Source organism: Hyla sarda, chromosome 12 (assembly GCF_029499605.1).
Source record: "Hyla sarda isolate aHylSar1 chromosome 12, aHylSar1.hap1, whole genome shotgun sequence".
In the NCBI taxonomy this organism is placed as follows: domain Eukaryota; kingdom Metazoa; phylum Chordata; class Amphibia; order Anura; family Hylidae; genus Hyla; species Hyla sarda.
This window is the reverse complement of record NC_079200.1, coordinates 72,373,860-72,390,368: the sequence shown is the minus strand read 5'-3', so window position 1 is coordinate 72,390,368 and position 16,509 is coordinate 72,373,860. Positions and strand designations below refer to the sequence as shown.

Here is a 16,509-nt window from a genome sequence, read left to right as displayed (position 1 = left end):
ATTTGCGTTGACTTGTTCCCGTACATCTTGTACACTCGCACTTGACGCTCCTTGCTGTGCATTGAGCTTTCCCTGTGTTCCTGAATTGCTAATAAGAAGAGGCAAGAATCACATTTTGCTTCATCTTTAATTTTCAGTTGTTCTAGAGCTGGTGTGGGGAGTATGTGTATGGTGCTATACACACGCAAGCAAAACTAGTGGGTGATCTGAAAAGAAAAAAAAAAACACTTTCCAATTTAAAGATGTTCAGTGCTGACAAATTTATCCCCCCTGATAGTGAGGGGGGGGGGGGGTCTGAATGCTTAACTCCTGCCCCGCCCCCCCCCCCCCCCCCCCCAAAAAAAAAAAAAAATCATCCCCATGACTTTCTGAACTGGCAGACAGATCTTCTTTAGGTCAGCTGTCTATAGTAGAGCCATCACTTCAAGTCTGATGAGATCCAAATGAGCGTCCTTGTTCATCGCCCACCTAGAGGGAATCTGTTATTGGTGAATCATAAATGATGCCTCTTTTTTTTTTTTTCATTTTTTATTGTGAGGTAGAGAGACCCTCATTTTGGTGGAATACAGAAGAAAGTCCAGGAATTGAATCTTCGATAATTGTTGAGATTTCTTGAAGCGGGCTAGAAATCAATGGGTTTCAAGGAACGTAACCGTGCTGCTGAGGTGGGAAGATAGAGCTTTGGAGGCTGCTTATATTCATCATTTGTATAGATATGGCATTGTAAAGATTTCTTGAAGATGCAGGGCTGCAGCTAACACTGGAAATATTTGTGAAGACGCTAGTGCCAAGCACTGACTGAATGGCAGGCGGGTGAAACACATATAAAATGTGCCACATGTCGTTAGACCTTTTTTATTTATTTATTTTTTATTTAAAAAAAAAAAAAATAAAATCTTGGATGGGATGTGATAAAAAAAAAATGCAATTCTGAAGTTAGGAGGGAACTATTAGCCTTTATTGGTTCCCTTAGGACACTTTTATGCGCATGCCTATAGAAATCAGTGCAGTATGTCTGTACTGCACTGATCTCTATCTGTGCTCTATTGGTAGAGCCTGCTCTAGACAGACGATCAATAGAAGAGCCTCAGCAGCCTTGGAGGCCAAGGTAAGCCCTCTGTAACTGTCATTTAGTGGCATCTAAATAGGTAATAGCCAGCTGCTTTAAATCGTTTAAAGGGGTACTCTGCTGCTCAGCGTTTGGAACAAACTTCCGAACGCTGGAACCTGCCGGGACCCGTGGTTAATAGCTTGCGCCACTGATCGCGGTGCCGCGCACAATTAACCCTTTTGACGCAGCATTCAAAGTTGATCACCGCATCAAAAGTGAAACTAAACTTCTGCCGGTTAGCTCAGGGGGCTGTTCGGAATCACTGCGGCAAAATCGCGGCGTCCTGAACAGGTGTAGGACGTGAGGATGTCCCCTTACCTGCCTCCTGGTGTCCAATTGCTGAATGACTGCTCAGTGCCTGAGATCCAAGCATGAGCAGTCAAGCGGCAGAATCATCGATCAATAGTTTCCTATGAGAAAAAAATCATGGGGTGCATCAATAGGGGCATAGATGCCCACGACAAGGAAATAATTCTACCGCTGAACAAATCACTAGTCAGGCCACACATAGAATACTGTGTACAGTACTGGGCACCAGGGTACAAGAAAGATATAGTGGAGCTGGAGAGGGTTCAAAGACTGGCAACCAGGTTAATACTGGGAATGGGAGGACTACAGTACCCAGAAAGATTAGCAGAATTGGGGTTATTTAGTTTAGAAAAAAAAAAGGCTTAGGGGAGACCTAATAGCTATGTATAAATATATCAGGGGACAGTACAGAGATCTCTCCCATGATCTATTTATACCCAGGACTGTATCTATAACAAGGGGGCATCCTCTATGTTTAGAGGAAAGAAGGTTTCTAGACCACCATAGATGGGGGTTCTTTACTGTAAGAGCAGTGAGACTGTGGAATTCTCTGCCTGAGGAGGTGGTCATGGTGAACTCTGTAAAAGAATTTAAAAGGGGTCTGGATGCATTTTTGGAGAATAACAACATTACAGGTTATGGATTCTAGATCTATTAACTCATTAGGGACACATTTTAAGGATATAGGTTGAACTTGATGGACTCTGGTCTTTTTTCGACCTTATGAACTATGTTACTAATAAGAAATTATAATATAAATTATTTTATTAACTTGTACTATTGATCTATGCAATGTTTGATAAAATGGCATTGCCTATTTAACCCCCTTAAAGTGTAGCTCCCACCAAGTACTATATAATCTAATATGTCCGTACCTAGTAGTAATCTAGCCCTAACCCCCCCTACCTGGCTTCAAAAATTTTTAAATCGCTTTAATAAGAACAGATTTTGTGCTTCCCATCAGGCACGACGTCACTGATGCCTTGCTGGGCGCTTGCTTCCGCCCTCAGATAGTCTATGCAGCGCTCCTGTCGGGAGTGTGCATAGATGATCTGCCAATAGCACGGCAGGCAGCTCCGGGGTCTCCTCCTCCCTGTTTACCTGTGCATGTGCTATCCAGGGAGGAGGAGTAGAGGAGCATCGCCGGCCTGCCGTGCACGATATTACAGCCGAGACCCTGGACCAATTACAATAATGGTAGATATAATACATAATTGCCAATACAATTAAAAACTTTAGAAACCCCACCAATGATATAAATTATGCCCCTAAATAGTTTAGAATCAGCTGTAGTAATCATCAGTGTGCCTACAGCTGTTTTTAAACTACAACTACCAGCATGCACAGACAGCTGTTAGCTGTCAGGGCATGCTTGTAGTAGTAGTTTTGCAACAGCTGGAGGCACCCTGATGATTATTCATCAGTATTTCTAAAATAAATGTGCCTACAGCTGTTGAAAAACTACAACTTCCAGTATGCCCATACAGCTGTCAGGTCATGCTTGCTGTTGTAGTTTTTCAGCAGCTGGAGGCACACTGTTTGAGAAACACTCGTGTGTAATCAGGGTGCCTACAGCTGCTGCAAAACAACAACTCCCAGCATGCCCTGAAAACTGATGACTGTATGGTCATGTTGGGAGTTGTAGTTTTGCGTTAGATGGAGGCACCCACCCTAATAATTACACTAGTGTTTCTCAAACAGTGTGCCTCCAGCTGCTGAAAAACTACAACAGCAAGCATGACCTGACAGCTGTATGGGCATACTGAGAGTTGTAGTACTTCAACAGCTGTAGGCACACTGTTTGATAAACACTCGTGTATAATTTTCATGGTGCCTCCAGCTGCGGCAAAACTACAACTCCCAGCATGTCAGTACAGCCATCAGCTTTCACGGTGTTCTTTGAGTTGTAGTTTTGCAGCATCAGGAGTCACCCTCTTGATTACACATGACACTTTCTCAAACAGTGCGCCTCCAGCTTCTGCAAAACTACAACTCCCAGCATGCCATGATTGCCATTAGCTGTCAGGCCATGCTCAGATTTGTTGTTGTGAAAGAGCTGGAGGCACCCTATTAGAAAAAGAACACTCATGGAAGATATATATATATATATATGTAATGATATACTATATATACATCTGGCATGAGTGTTCTTTTTCTAATAGGGTTGAGCAAATAATAGGTTATGACCTTAAAACAAACAAAAACACTGGAGGACATTTCCTAATCTAGTCTATTCTGGGTATGCTTATAGACCAGCGTATGTGGTAGTCTCCTGTCTATTGTGCTCCTAATTTATCAAAGGTCTCACAGCCCTTGATAAATTCTGTGCTCAGACTTCAGGATCTACAGCTTAAACTGTATTTAGACCTGCTCCAACATGGTCTGACATTTCAGCGTATTCTGGGCAGATGCGACTTGTTGCACAAAAGTCGCACTTGATAAATTCAGCACCAATGCATTTTCCAATGCATTTCCATCTAAAATAGACTTGCATGCATCATGTTCTAAAAATCCTCTACAGCAAAAGTCACAGAAAAGTTGCACATATTTAGACTGCGACTTTCTCTGCGACAAATTTAGACAGGAAAAACCAGTCTAAATCCTTTGATAAATCTCCCCCACTGAGTGTTTTTACTAGACACTAATTCATCATTCTTTGACAAGTCGAGATAAGAAAGTAGTCTAATGTTTCTTGCCATAAATTATCATTAGGTCAGCAGATTCTTTGACCATGACTCCGACTTGACGGAGTCTTCACTAGATAATCCAGACATTAAAAAGGTGTAGCCTTGTAGGTCAGGTTGTTTTTACACAATTTATTTTTGATTTTAAAAAAGCATACATGACAAACAGATGTAGGCACCCTGTACAGAAAACAATAATGTCAATTATATATAGTATATTATTATGTGCGTATACATATATATATATATATAGTAAATTTGAGTAGCCGTATTAGTCCAGTGATGCAGATGCAATTCATAAAATGTTGCAGTATCTTGTAATACCTTTTTTATTGGACTAAAAGCATTTTGTAGAGAAGCTTTCGGGATTCCTCCCTTTATCAAGTCCAAAGCAAATCTAAGCTCACAAGCAGAAGACACAGGTTACATCTCACAAATATGAAGGGGTTAAGACAATAGATGTGGAGAATTCACACTAAGATGGGCCATAAATTGTCCTGTTATGGGAACATAGACTGAATAGATAAGGATGAGAAAAAGGGGGAGGGAGGGGGGAGAACACAGTGCAGGTTATAAGAGAATCCAGTATATAGAAAAGGTTATAAGAAATTTTGATAATGAGATAAGAAGCTCAAATCCACATTAAGTCCCCTGTTTTTCGAGTCAAAAAACAGTATCATTTTGGCTTCAAATCTCTTTCTCTCTTGAGTGTTTTTGAAGTTCCCTCTCAGTATCTTGATTGTAAGGTCCTGTATGGAGGGGCCTGAATCTTCCCTGAACCTCCCATCTTGGCCTTCAGACAACCACGCAATTTAAAACAAAAGCTGGTCAGCCGAAAATTACCTACAGAAAGAACAGACACAGAGAATGGGACCAAACCACGCTGCAAACTCTGCCAACATATCTGCACCAAGGTGGAAGCCACAAACAACAAGACATATAACATTAGGGGACTATACTCCTGCACATCCCCAAATGTGGTCTACATGATACAATGCACCAAGTGTGACAGGGGATGCTACATTGGTGAAACCAGCCGGAAACTCAACGAAAGGATGAATCTACACAGACATTCCATCAACCGCCATAAAGAAAATGACTACTGCACCCCAGTTGGACATCATTTTACCCAAACAGGCCCCTCCATACAGGACCTTACAATCAGGATACTGAGAGGGAATTTTAAAAACACTCAAGAGAGAAAGACATTTGAAGCCAAAATGATACAGTTTTTTTTACTAGAAAAACAGGGGACTTAATGTGGATTTGAGCTTCTTATCTCATTATCAAAATTTCTTATAACCTTTGCTATGTACTGGATTCTCTTATAACCTGCACTGTGTTCTCTTTTACATCTCACTATGTCCTGCTCCAGTCTCCCCCCTGCTCCCCCCTCCCTCCCCCTTTTTCTCATCCTTATCTATTCAGTCTATGTTCCCATAACAGGACAATTTATGGCCCATCTTAGTGTGAATTCTCCACATCTATTGTCTTAACCCCTGCAACATTTTATGATTTGCATCTATATATATATATATATATATATATATATATATATATATATTCTTCTAGGTATACCTGCCATGATATATTTCCTAACAGTGCGCCTAACGCTGTTTCACAACTACAACTTCCGTCATTCAGTGATAGACAATAGCTGTGATGTCATGCATGAAGTTTTATTTTCAAACAGCTGGAGGCACACAGATTTGAAAACACTCATGCCATGGATATATACTGTTTTATATCTATGCCCAGAGTGTTTTACTTACAGTGTGTCTCCAGCTGTTTCACAATAAAAAATTTCTGCATGCCCCGACAACTATTGGCTATCCCTGAATGCTGGGAGTTGTGGTTGGGAAACATCATTAGGCGTCCTATTAGGAAATATATCATGGCAATAATATATAGGAGAATACATATACATACAAACACACACACATATATACAAACACACATGCATATATATATATATATGTGTGTGTGTATTCTACTATATATTCCTACCATGATATATTTCCTAATAGGGCACCTTATGCTATTTCCCAACTACAACTCCCAGCATGGCATGATTGCATGTTTGTTGTTGTTGTTGTTGTTGTTGTGAAACAGCTGGAGGCACCCTATTAGAAAAAGAACACTCATGGAAGATATATGTAATGATATACTAGATATACATCTGGCATGAGTGTTCTTCTTCTAATAGGGTACCTCCAGCTGTTTCCCAACTACAACTCCCAGCATGCCATGATTGCTATTAGCTGTCAGGCCATGCTGAGAATTGTAGTTGTGAAACAGCTGGAGGCACCCTATTAGATAAATAACACTCATGCCAGATGTATATATAGTATATCATTACAAATAAATATATATATATATATATATATATATATACACATACATCTGGCATGAGTGTTCTTTTTCTAATAGGGTGTCTCCAGCTGTTTCCCAACTACAACTCCCAGCATGCCATGATTGTTATTAGCTGTCAGGCCATGCTGAGAATTGTAGTTGGGAAACAGCAGGAGGCACCCTATTAGATAAAAAACACTCATGGCAGATGTATATATAGTATATCATTACATACATTTTGTCACGATCACACCCTATCGGTCCACCAAAGACATTAGAGAGAGTGTGATGGTGCAAGGGTTAAAGCCGCCAGACCTCTGGGTATCCACTACTAGTCCCAGCAAGTCACCAAATTAACCCTTAGATAAACGTGTTTCCACCAGCGCTGCCTTTAGAAAGGTGAGCTCATATATTTAGAGATCAAAGACCAGAGCTGATTAATTAAACATTTAATCTGATAAAAGGTATCACAGTGCTGACTATATAAAAATACAGAAACAAATGACATACAGGTACAAAAATATATAAAAGAGTTTTGCAAGGCAAGTTCAGAAACAAAAGATGAAGTTCTTACAGCATGATAATATAGCAGTCCATGAGTGAGTGAGAGTCCAGCTGTTCTTAGGATGGTGTTGTCAGCTTGTTGCACAGCATTGAACAACCTGAGTCTAGCATTGTTAAATATTATATATCTGCCTTTTTGGAGGGAGACTCCATTCCCCCCTCCCCTCTGATCCCACCAGGGGGGCATCTCTGTCCCTGGCCCTCTTATCTGGTTGATTATATGATGGGACCAGAGTGCATGACTTCCTGCTGCCTCAAAAGAGCCTTTGACTTCAAAGGAGATGTAAACAAACAGCCAGCCCCCCCCCCCCCCCCCCCAATAAAATGCAATACACAAAAACACAGTCTGAATGACCTCCACCCCCAGGTCTTGGATAATACCTCACACACAGTTATAATTTATAATACACATATAGGATTTTAATAATCAGGCCTTGGGCCTGACACCTCCCCCTTAAGATGGGGACAGAGAGATCTTGTCTGTCCAGGCTGATAGATCTGTTTCCATTAACCATCTATTTCCCCCTGACGCGATAATCCATCTGCATTTTGATGCAGGCTTCCTTTCCTGTGTTGGACAGTGAAATTATATGGTTGGAGGATAAGACTCCAGCGAAGCAGTTTGTCATTGTTACCTGACAATCTGTCCAACCAATGTAGAGGGTTGTGATCAGTTATGACAGTAAAATCCCTGCCATACAGGTATGGCTGTAATTTTTGCAAAGCCCAGACCACAGCTAGACATTCCTTCTCTATGACTGCATAGGCCACTTCTCTAGGCAATAGCTTCCTACTCAGGTAGAGAATGGGGTGTTCTTCTCCATTGGAGTTTACTTGGCTAAGAACAGCCCTCAGACCAAAATTGGAAGCATCTGTTTGTACCACAAACCTCCTACTGAAATCTGGGGCCTGGAGGACCGAAGAGTTGGACAGTGCAGTCTTTAAGGAAATGAAGGACTTATCACAATCCTCAGTCCAGGTAATTTGCTTGGACAACTTCTTCTTTGTCAAGTCTGTGAGAGGTTTTGCTATCTTACTATAATCTGGGACAAATCTACGATAATACCCTGCAGTCCCCAAAAAGGACATGACCTGCTTTTTGGTCTCAGGAATTGGCCAGGCCATAATAGACTCCACCTTACTGGGCTCAGGGCGTAGGGACCCTCCTCCTACTCTATGCCCCAGATACTGCACTTCTGTCATGCCAACTTGACACTTTTCTGGTTTTATGGTAAGCCCTGCCTCAGCTATTTGCTGCACCACCTTGCCCAGGTGACTCAGGTGCTCCTCCCAGGTCTTGCTGAATATGGCAATATCATCTAAGTAGGCCACGGCGTATTCCCTGTGGCCCTCTAGCAGCTGATCAACCAGTCGTTGGAAAGTGGCTGGGGCATTTTTCATCCCAAAAGGCATGACACAGCACTCAAACAACCCAAAGGGAGTGATAAAGGCTGACCGCTCCTGGGCCTCTGGGGTCATAGGGATCTGCCAGTACCCTCGGCTTAAATCCATTATAGTCACATATTGGGAACCTGCTAGCTGATCAAGTAGTTCATCTATACTGCCTCCCCGCTACCCTCACTTATGGGGACACTGATATACATCCCCCCCTTGTCTCCCGCCCGCGCCGCTCAGCTCCTGCTGCTACAAGACTATAACTTCCAGCGTGTCCTCACTGTAAGGGCATGCTGGGACTTGTAGTCTTGCAACAGTTAGCAGACAGATGGGAGTTGTGTGGCGCTGGCAGGTGAGAGGGGGGGATGTAAATCACTGCAGTGTCCCTGTAGCGAAGTGAGGGTAGCGGGGAGAAAGTATGTCGAAGCCCGGGCGGCAGTAGCTTTTCCTGCTCCATGTTGGAGCTGGAGTAAATTTAGTCAATTTTTACAGCCGTTGCAACAGTTTATTGTGCAGCTGCGACTGTCGCAGTTAATAAATACCTGACCACTGCAAGTCAAAAATGAAAACTAGCGTAAATCAAGCGGGAAAAAAAAATGTGACTTTCTAGCTCTTGCTAGAGAAAGTCGCACGAAAAATAGGGTAGGCGCAATTGAGACAATTTAGCGCCAAAAATAGTCAGAAAAAAATGACTAAACCCCTTAGTAAATGCCCCTCTATGTCACCAATGATGTTCAGACACACTGACACCAATGAAACCTGATCCTGGCACACTGTCACCAATGATGTTTCAGTATACTACTTGTTTTGTAAGACTCTGGATGGATGCCTTGTCACCAACTATGTTGGGCTGGTTTGGGTGATTAACCATTTACTTACTAATTAACATACTGTACTTACATACTTATTAACATACTGTACTGCAGAGTCTAATTACTATACAGTAGGCTGCAGCCCTTGTATAGTGTGCCACTTAAAGGGGTAGTCCAGTGGTGAAAAACTTATCCCCTATCCTAAGGATAGGGGATAAGTTTGAGATCGCGGGGGGTCCGACCGCTGGGGCCCCCTGCGATCTCTCTGTACGGGGGCCAGGCTCTCCGGCCAGATAGCGGGTGTCGACCCCCGCACGAAGCGGCGGCCGACACGCCCCCTCAATACATCTCAATGGCAGAGCCGGAGATTGCCGAAGGCAGCGCTTCGGCTCTGTCGTAGAGGTCTATTGAGGGGGCGTGTCGGCCGCCGCTTCGTGCGGAGGTCGACACGCCCCCTTCCCGCGGGCTGTCGGGGCTCCGTACAGGAGATCGCAGGGGGCCCCAGTGGTCGGACCCCCGCGATCTGCAACTTATCCCCTATCCTTAGGATAGGGGATAAGTTGTTAACCACTGAGTCACCGCTGGACTACTCCTTTAAAGTGTGAGGGAATCTGTCTGTGAGGTTGAAGTGCTGTCTGTTTACTCCCTCTGTCTGCGTTTCTTCCAGATGTCGAGCCCTGCTGCACCTAGGAAAAGAAAGTCAAAATCTAAACATAGACTCTGTGTGTCCTGTGAACAACCACTTCCTGAGAATCAGAGGGGTGACCTGTGTAGTACCTGCAAGCATCATCTAAGGAAGAAGTCCGCTGGACGCAAGTCCTTGTGCGTGAGTTGTCTTGAACCTTTACCTTCTAATGCCAGTTCCACTGTCTGTAAGAAGTGTTCTCAACCTCAGGAGACTTCTGACTTCCTTCAGGAGGCGAAAGTTTTTTTTTTTCTTGGTTTAAGGAGAATTTCGGCTCCACCTCTGGGCAGGCCGCTAAGAAGTGTAAGCTAAAGGAGAAGATGCAGCTAGTTGTAAGGTCTCCTTCACCTTCTGTCAATAGTGACAACTCTAGTGGCTCAGAGTCTGAGTCAGAAGAAGTCATTTCGGAAGACTACTACCTATTCAGGAAGGAGTTTGCAGACAAACTCGTAACTGCAGTTAAGGACATTTTTGAGTCGTCTAAGGACAAGACAGCAGCCCAGGACAAGAATAGTCTATACTATTTCCCCAAGAAGGTGTCCAATGTTTTTGCAGCTCATCCGGTGTTAAAAACAGTGATGGAGAAAGAGTGGAAGAAGCCGGAGCACAGATTAGAGTTGGGGTCCAGGTTTCGTTCAGTCTACAAGCTGGATCCGGCCGACTCAGGAAAGTGGGAGAACCCAGCCAAAGTGGATACACCAGTGGCTAAACTCTCTTCCGGCAGATGATACCTCCATTCTTAACCCCTTAAGGACCAGGCCATTTTATACCTTAAGGACCGGAGCGTTTTTTGCAATTCTGACCACTGTCACTTTAAACATTAATAACTCTGGAATGCTTTTAGTTATCATTCTGATTCCGAGATTGTTTTTTCGTGACATATTCTACTTTAACTTAGTGGTAAAATTTTATGGTAACTTGCATCCTTTCTTGGTGAAAAATCCCAAAATTTGATGAAAAAAATGAAAATTTAGAATTTTTCTAACTTTGAAGCTCTCTGCTCTCTCAGGAAAATGGATATTCAAAATAAAACATTTTTGGGTTCACATATACAATATGTCTACTTTATGTTTGCATAATAAAATTTATGAGTTTTTACTTTTGGAAGACACCAGACGACTTCAAAGTTCAGCAGCAATTTGGAAATTTTTCACAAAATTTTCAAACTCGCTATTTTTCATGGACCAGTTCAGGTTTGAAGTGGATTTGAAGGGTCTTCATATTAGAAATACCCCATAAATGACCCCATTATAAAAACTACACCCCCCAAAGTATTCAAAATGACATTCAATAAGTGTATTAACCCTTTAGGTGTTTCACAGGAATAGCAGAAAAGTGAAGGAGAAAATTCACAATCTTCATTTTTTACACTCGCATGTTCTTGTAGACCCAATTTTTGAATTTTTGCAAGGGGTAAAAAGGAGAAAATTTTTACTTGTATTTGAAACCCAATTTCTCTCGAGTAAGCACATACCTCATATGTCTATGTTAATTGTTCGGCGGGCGCAGTAGAGGGCTCAGAAGGGAAGGAGCGTTAAATGGTTTTTGGGGGGCATGCCGCATTTAGGAAGCCCCTATGGTGCCAGGACAGCAAAAAAACACACATGGCATACTATTTTGGAAACTAGACCCCTCAGGGAATGTAACAAGGGGTAAAGTGAACCTTAATACCCCACAGGTGATTCACGACTTTTGCATATGTAAAAAAAAAAAAAAAATGTTTTACCTAAAATGCTTGGTTTCCCAAAAATGTTACATTTTTAAAAAGGATAATAGCAGAAAATACCCCCCAAAATTTGAAGCCCAATTTCTCCCGATTCAGAAAACACCCCATATGGGGGTGAGAAGTGCTCTGCTGGCGCACTACAGGTCTCAGAAGAGAAGGAGTCACATTTGGCTTTTTGAAAGCAAATTTTGCTCTGGGGGCATGCCGCATTTAGGAAGCCCCTATGGTGCCAGGACAGCAAAAAAAAAAAAACACATGGCATACCATTTTGGAAACTAGACCCCTCGGGGAACGTAACAAGGGGTAATGTGAACCTTAATACCCCACAGGTGATTCACAACTTTTGCATATGTAAAAAAAAAATAAAAATGTTTTACCTAAAATGTTGGTTTCCCAAAAATTTTTGATTTTTAAAAAGGGTAATAGCAGAAAATACCCCCCATAATTTGTAACACAATTTCTCCCGAGTACGGCGATACCCCATATGTGACCCTAAACTGTTGCCTTGAAATACGACAGGGCTCCAAAGTGAGAGCGCCATGTGCATTTGAGGCCTAAATTAGGGATTGCATAGGGGTGGACATAGGGGTATTCTACGCCAGTGATTCCCAAATAGGGTGCCTCCAGCTGTTGTAAAAGTCCCAGCATGCCTGGACAGTCAACGGCTATCTGGCAATACTGGGAGTAGTTGTTTTGCAACAGCTGGAGGCTCCGTTTTGGAAACAGTGGCGTACCAGACGTTTTTCATTTTTATTGGGGAGGGGAGGGGGGCTGTGTAGGGGTATGTGTATATGTAGTGTTTTTTACTTTTTATTTTATTTTGTGTTAGTGTAGTGTTTTTAGGGTACAGTCGCACAGGCGGGGGGTTCACAGTAGTTTCTCGCTGGCAGTTTGAGCAGCGGCAGAAAATTTGCCTCAGCTCACACTTGCAGCCGGATACTTACTGTAATCCTCCGCCCATCCAGCTGTTGCAAAACTACAACTCCCAGCATGTACGGTCTATCAGTGCATGCTGGGAGTTGTAGTTTTGCAACAGCTGGAGACACACAGGTTGTGAAACACCGAGTTTGACAACAAACTCAGTGTTTTGCAACCAGTGTGCCTTCAGCTGTTGCAAAAGCTACAACCCCCAGCATGTACGGACAGCGGAAGGGCATGCTGGGTGTTGTAGTTATGCAACAGCCGGAGGCATACTACTTTGGCTGGGGATGCTGGGGATTGTAGTTATGCAACAGCTGGAGACACACTGGTTTGCTACTTAACTCAGTGTGCCTTCAGCTGTTGCAAAACTACAACTCCCAGCAGTCACCGACAGCCAACGGGCATGCTGGGAGTTGTAGTTATGCAACCAGCAGATGCACCACTACAACTCCCAGCATGTCCTTAAGCTGTTTGTGCAAGCTGGGAGTTGTAGTTACACAACAGCTGAAGGTACACTTTTCCATAGAAAGAATGTGCCTCCAGCTGTTGCAAAACCATAAGTCCCAGCATGCCCATAAGGGAATGCTGGGAGTTGTGGTGGTCTGACTCCTCCTGTTGCATAACTACAACTCCCAGCATGCCCTTTTTGCATGCTGGGAGCTGTTGCTAAGCAACAGCAGGAGGCTGTCACTCACCTCCTGCTGCTGCTTGATCGCCGCACAGGTCAGTCCCGCCGCCGCCGCCGTCGTCGCTCCTGGGGCCCCGATCCCAACATTAACGCCGGGGATCGGGGTCCCCAGCACCAGGGGTGCACGTCCCGCACCCGCTCACGTCCTCCGGAAGAGGGGCGGAGCGGGTGCGGGAGTGACACCCGCAGAAGGCGCCCTGATTGGTCGGCCGGTAATCCGGCCGACGAATCAGGGCGATCGTGAGGTGGCACCAGTGCCACCTCACCCCTGCAGGCTCTGGCTGTTCGGGGCCGTCTCTGACGGCCCCGATCAGCCAGTAATTCCGGGTCACTGGAGACCCGATTGACCCGGAATCGCCGCAGATCGCTGGACTGAATTGTCCAGCGATCTGCGGCCATCGCCGACATGGGGGGGCATAATGACCCCCCTGGGCGATATGCCGCGATGCCTGCTGAACGATTTCAGCAGGCATCGGGCACCGGCTCCCCTCCGACTAGCGGCAGGGGGCCGGGAAAGGACAGGACGTACTCCTACGTCCTCGGTCCTTAAGGACTCGGAAATGGGGGCGTAGGAGTACGTCCATTGTCCTTAAGGGGTTAAGGACTCTCTAGACAAGAAGATGGATACTCTCCTGAAGCGTACCTATTCTTATACAGCTGCGATGGCTAAGGCGGCTTTATCCGCAGTTCCAGTTGCTCGGGCTTTAAGAGTCTGGCTCAGCCAATTGAACAAAGATATAGAAGAAGGAGTTCCCAGAGGTGAGCTGCTGGAAGAAGTTGCCACTCTGAAAACAGCGGCAGAATTTTCCTGTGATTTTCCGCTAGATATAACCAAGTACTGCGCTAAGAACCTTGCGATTTTGAATTCCGCCAGAAGGATTATCTTTCTTAAACCCTTGCCAGGAGAAGTCTCTTCAAAAATAAATTTTTGTGCCCTGCCGTTCGAGCCGGGATTCCTAATAGGCTCTCAACTGGAAGATATTTTCGCTCCTGGCAAGGAGACGAAAGAGTTGAAGTTTCCCCTGACAGAAAAGAAGTCCTTTCGTCTCTTCAGAGTCAGGAAGTCTTTTTCAGGACAGAAGATCCAGTCGCCGCTTTCAAAGCAACAATAAGAGAGGAAAGCAGACACAGTCCAAACAGCCAAAGTCAGATTTCTGACGTCAGGCCCCGGGACACTGTAGGAGGCAGGCTGCTAAGACATCAAGCAGCGTGGCAGAAGATTACAACAGACAGCTGGGTCTTGGAAATCATCTCCATCGGTTACAGCCTAAATTTCCTTGAGTGTCCTCCAGAAAGATTTCTCTTGAACAGAAGCGATGGGGTCATGCAGTCTCTCCTACAAGATTTCTTGATGAAGGATGCCCTGGAGACAGTTCCAGTCAATCAACTTGGTCAGGGGGTATACTCCCCGATCTCCCCTGTCCCGAAGCCAGGCGGCAAATGGAGACTCATAATCGACTTGCAGTACCAAAATCACTGTTTAAAAAGAGAAAGGTTTCGCATGGACAACATAAGATCCGCCACCAATTTACTCCAGAAGGACGACTGGATGATCACCTTAGATCTCATGGACGCCTATCTACACGTCCCGATAAACCTCGAGTCAAGAAAATACCTGAGACTCGCAGTCGTCCAAAACATTTTCAATTCCGCGCCTTACCCTTTGGCCTGTCTTCATCTCCAAGGGTATTCCCAAAGGTAGCAGTGGTGATTGTAGCAGCCCTGAGACTACAGGGAGTCCAGATCGTACCCTATCTAGACGACTGGCTCCTCGTCGGAACATCTCAAGATCTCCTGCTGCATCATCTTCAGATGACACTGGATCTCCTCCAAGAGTGCGGTTTTCTTCTCAACAGAGCAAAGTCAGACCTACTTCCTGCAAGGCAGAAAAAGTTCCTAGGTCTAATTTTGGATTCGTCGGCCGAGAGAGTCTTCCTGCCAGTAGACAAACAGTTGAAGATTATCCAGTCTGTTGCACAGCTGATTCAGACCCCGGTGACGCAGATCAGAACAGCTATGAAGGTTCTAGGACTGATGACGGCTGCCATAGAGGCAGTACCATGGGCCAAGGCCCACATCAGAGAACTCCAGACAGAAATCTTGCAAGAATGGGATCGTCATCCAGAAAACCTTTCACCCCCTCTGTGTCTGTCACCTCACACACGATCAACTCTTCGCTGGTGGTTAGACAAGGAGAATTTGTCTCGAGGCAACTGTTTCAGACTACAAGATCCGTCTATAATTACAACAGACGCCTCAAAGTTCGGCTGGGGAGCGCATTACAATGGTCAGTGGATCCAGAGGCCCTGGTCTCCAAGAGAAAGACTGTTTTCCTCAAACTTGAGGGAGCTAAGAGCAATAAGTTTAGCAGTGATGCATTTTACTCCCCTTGTAAAGGACACTCCAGTACTAGTCCAGTCGGACAACTCGGTCTCAGTCCATTACCTGCGGAAGCAAAGTGGAACAAGATCTCAGGCTCTGCAGAACGAGTGTGGCATGCTCATGAACTGGGCCGAACATCATCTTTTCTCACTGTCGGCGGTCCACATAAAGGGAGAGCTGAACTGTCAAGCGGATTTTCTGAGCAGGTACACCTTGAAACACCTTGATACACCTTTTTTTTGCCTAATTTTTGTCCCCCTGAAGATGAAGACAATCTTCAGTCTCTGGATGTGAAGAACACTCCGTTAGGTTATCTCGCAAGAGTAGAAAGTTTCCGTAAGGACGAAAATCTATTCGTACAATTTGGAGGACCAAGAAAGGGATGTAAAGCAGCAAAGGATACACTGGCAAGGTGGATAAAATCCACAATCATAGAAGCCTACAGATTGGAAGGTTTGGATCCACCTTTTCCTTTGAAGGCCCATTCAACTCGTGCTGCAGCAACTTCGTGGGCCAAGAGAGCGCAAGTACCACTGAAGGACATCTGCAATGCTGCCTCGTGGTCAACTTCATCCACTTTCATCAAGCACTATCGGCTCGACATCCAGGCACAGAGTCCAGCCTTCAGTTCTGGGGTTTTGTCTGCTGCGTTACAAGATTGAACCCCCCCTTTTTTTGTTAGCTGCTAGCGAGCATCCCTTCTGTGCTGCCGGATGTTGTAGAAGAAAGTGAAAATTGTATATTTACCGTAATTTTGCTTTCTTCAAGACAGAAGGCAGCATATATATACCCTCCCAATAAATTTATTTTTGTGCAATCAGAAAAGAGTCTAGTCATTTACACATTGCGTGCAGGTGTGTTGGCTACTTATGAGGTATGT

General features: G+C 44.5%; 1 long non-coding RNA gene across 1 annotated transcript in view; it reads right to left on the bottom strand.

Moving 5' to 3' along the window:
• Positions 1–66: 66 nt before the first annotated feature.
• LOC130296914 (uncharacterized) overlaps positions 67–16,509 on the bottom strand; it is a 67,504-nt gene continuing 51,061 nt past the window's right edge. Inside the window, exon 3 of the long non-coding RNA XR_008849337.1 lies at positions 67–206. This is a non-coding gene — a long non-coding RNA (uncharacterized LOC130296914). The remainder of the gene's footprint in view (positions 207–16,509) is intronic.